Source organism: Octodon degus, unplaced genomic scaffold (assembly GCF_000260255.1).
Source record: "Octodon degus isolate 3935 unplaced genomic scaffold, OctDeg1.0 scaffold00007, whole genome shotgun sequence".
NCBI classification, from domain to species: Eukaryota; Metazoa; Chordata; class Mammalia; order Rodentia; family Octodontidae; genus Octodon; species Octodon degus.
The window spans coordinates 23,765,657-23,769,643 of NW_004524583.1; positions in this window are offsets into that span (position 1 = coordinate 23,765,657).

Here is a 3,987-nt window from a genome sequence, read left to right on the forward strand (position 1 = left end):
TTGTCATTTTGTATACCTGTCTTCTGACCTTTGGTGTAGAGCTTAGATAGAGTTATTACCTTAGCACCAGGTCCAGATCTACGAAGTTCAGATTCTTCCAGGTGGGTGTTGCTTGGATCTGGCTGCTGTGCTCCACTTCTTTCTGCTGAAGGTGTTAGAGTTGAACCCTTTGTTTCTCTCTGGCAAGATGTTCTGCTCCTGAGTCAGCTGAGTGGGGCTTGCCTCTAGCCTCTTTGCAGGGAGTTCTGCTGAAGGGTTCTGTGCTGGGCCTGCGCTATGGGTCTGTTCAGGATCCCACCAGGCCCTGGGTCATCTCACTCAGTCTCTGGGCCTGCGCTCTGGGTCTGTTCAGGATCCCGCAACCCCCGGTTGTCTAACTCCAGTTTTATATTCTTGAGTATCCTGACTTTCCATTGTTAAGGAGACATCTTGAAAGGATATCTTAATGTGCTGACTGTTCCTTCTTTATTCTGTTCTTAGCTGAGAAGAGGATGATAACATTTGGAAATGGAACTAGAGAGGGCAGAAATTGAGCGATCTACCTATGTTACAGAAGTGAGAGAGGTACTTAGTATTTTTCACAAGTATTCTTTCTCAATTTAAATTAAGCTTATAATGGACCAGTAGAATAATTCAGTGTAAGTTGTTTGTGGAAGGGCTTGTGAGTAGCAGAGAAAATGTGGGCTGTGATAAGGAGATCAATCCTAAAAACCCTAAACTTCATTGCAGCTGAAAGATCTGTTGACTGAATTGTGGAAAAAACTAGATGATTCATGCTTTGAAGCAGTAAGACAGAATGAAGAGCTATCTTTGTATTTTCTTGACCTGCTCTTTTTAATGAAGTCTTTACAGGACAGTCAACTTTTGGGGTTTTTTGCTCTTAATGGATTTGTAATCTTTTATTTAATATCTTTAAAATGTCATGCAAATGAGTCCTTTTAATTGAGCTATAATAATTATAAGAAGGCCTTTAAAAATAATTAATGAAATTTCTGTTTGCCTTTTAGATTGGAATAACTTGAATAAGTGTTTTATCGATAGTGATTCTTTTAAGAGGCTACTGGAATTTGATGGTTTTGTTTTTTGATTTACAACTTTCTACTCTAAGCCCTAGTTCACATCTATGGCTTTTCTTCTGTTTAGCTGTACAGATGGAAACATCTGGTGCAGCATATTGACTAATCCATTGTGCATAATTATTGGTGATCTAATCCTTTTATACTCATTCTTTGGTCCTTTAGGGTATCAGCGTAACCAAGGAAGGATGCAAAGTGAGTGCTGATTCTTTTTTTTTTTTTTTTTGATTCTTATTTTTACAGTTGAAGGTATAGTTAAATGAAATGTGCACAAAGCAAAACTGAACAAAGTGAAAGACAGAAGACAGCAAGTGATTTGCATAAGGTAAGTATAAGGTAAGTGTCTCAGTTACTTTTGTCTCATTTCTGGAACAAAATACCTGACACCAAAAATTAAGGAAGGAAAGTTTTATTTAGCTCATAGTTAGTGGAGATTTCAGTCCATACTTGGCTGGCTCCAAGGCAGATGTCAGCTGCTCATGGTGGTAAAAGACAGATAGCAAAGAGCAAAGGGAGAATGAGCGGTGGTGGTGGCTAGCAAGTCTCTTTCACTTCTTTACATTGTCTTCAGGCTCTCTGCCCCAAGATATGTGTAACATTAACACCCATATTCCCATCATTGGATCATGGATTAATCACAAACTCTAGAAGTCACCCCAATGATTACATGAGGCTTTGAGGGGACACCTAGACACAAACCATAATAGGAAGGCGCTCTAGACCTGGAGCCATGTGGTGTCATAAACCTGTGTTGTTCCTGGCATCTTAGCCAATGCACTATCAGTTTTGGTCTTATTCTTTCATGTCCCTCATAAATATGAGCTGTTTGTTGTATAGTTACTATTTTTGGAATTAAGCTTTGATGTACTTTTTTCAGACTTGTGTGCTACATTTAATTGAAAGTCAATTCTTTGCAGAACAGTCTGTCTCCCCAGTGTACTGTTTTCATTGCTATTTGTTTTCACTGTAGTTTAATGAGATATTATATCCATTTTTAAGGTTTGTGTGGAGAGGCCTTGTGTGTAGTTCTTAATCAAGGGTGTGTGCTCTGGAGGTGGATAGCCTGTGGATGACTCCTAGCCCTGCTGCTCAGGACCTTCACGTGTGACTGGTCAAATTCCTAGTTGGTGTGAATTTTGGTTGCCCATCTGTACAAGGTAATGATACTGGCTCCTGTCCTGTGGGGTTGTTGGCAGGAATAAACAAGCTATAATGTGTAAAATACCAGGCTGGGGTATAGCTCTTCCCTAGCATGCCGGAGGCTTCCATCACCAGTGGGAGGGCTAGACTCAAGTGTGGATGCCTGCGGTAGTGGACCAGCACTCAGGACTGCTGGCACTAGAAGGGCTCTGTTAGCTCTGATTGACTAGAGAGGCTTTTATTTCTCTAAAAGGAACAGTGCATCTATTTCTGCTATTTATAGATTCTCCATTTTTCCTTTTGTGGCCAAGACAGAATTTCCTACAGCACAGATTTGTTTGATGCCATCTGGTTTGCACCAGTAGTTACAGGCAGCTTTCTATGTGGATTTTGTTGGTGCTAACTTTTCCTTCATTTTTCATAACTTTCATGTCTGTACTTGAAGTAATAATGTATTTTCTGGGTGTGGTTGTGCACTCTTTCCCTGTGGTTGACTTCTCCATCACTGCCCTCTTCTTCCCAGGACTCCTCCGAGAAGGAGACAGTGTCTGTTAGTCTCAACCAGACTGTTGTGCAGCTACAGCAGTTGCTTCAGACTGTAAACAAACAGCTCACAAAGGAGAAATGACACTACTGGGTATGGGTAAGAACAAATGGCGTACTGCTTTCTCTTAATTGCTGGGGCATGTGTGATATGTATCTACCACAAATCAGGAAAATTCCCTTTACCAAAGGAAATGTCCCCGCGGGATCCTCATTTGACCCAGAGCTCAGGCCCATTGTGTAAGTGAGACAACCCGGGCCCGTTGGATCCTCATTTGACCACAGCCCAAGCCCGGTGTATGAGAGAGACTGCCAGGGCCTTCCAGATCCTCGTCCAACCCAGTGAGTGAGACCTACTGGGCCCTCCGGATCCAGATTCGACCCACAGCCCAGACCCAGTATGTGAGTGAGACAACCCAGGACCCGCCCAGATCCTCATTTGACCCAGAGCCCAGGCCCAGGGTGGAACCTGCAGCAGAACTCCCTGCAAAGACACTAGAGATAAGACCCACTCAGCTGATTAAAAAACAGAACATCTTGCCAGAGTGGCACAGAGGGTTCAACTCCAAGGGCTACAATAGGAAGAAGTGGAGCACAGCAACCAGATCCAAGCCATACCCACTTGGATGAGTTTGAACTTGGTAGATCCGGACTTGGTGCTAAGTTAATAACTCTATCTAAGCTCTACACCAAAGGTCAGAAGACAGTGCTGTAGAAAATGACAAAGAGAAGGAACAAAATGCAGTCTCAGATCCTGAGTCCACCCAGTACAAATGCAGAAGACACTAGCATAGAAGAAATTGGAAATCACATACCTGAGAGCTCTGAAATAATAGCGTCTGAAGTAAAGAAACAACTGCAGAAAGGTATAGAGGAAAGCAGATCAGAAATAATTTCTGAAGTAAAAAAAGAAATAGTTATAATGAAAGAAGTACTTAGTGTTTCTAAAGAAGACACTGATTTAAAAAATAGAGCAGAATATAAAAATGATGGAATCCTTAAATAAGCAATATAGGAAAGAAATAGAATGTGTGAAGCAGATCCAAAGTGATATATAGGAATTTAAAACCTCAATCACAAGCTGGCAAAACCGTTTGAATGAAAGTGAGAATAGAGTCCTAGCCCAGGTCCGGTGAGTGTGCGGAGAATTTCCTGCTACCCTGCGCCGGCGGGACCAGTCCCAGCCCAGGCGCAGCGTGGGCCGGACCCTCTCCCAGCCCCTCGGGCC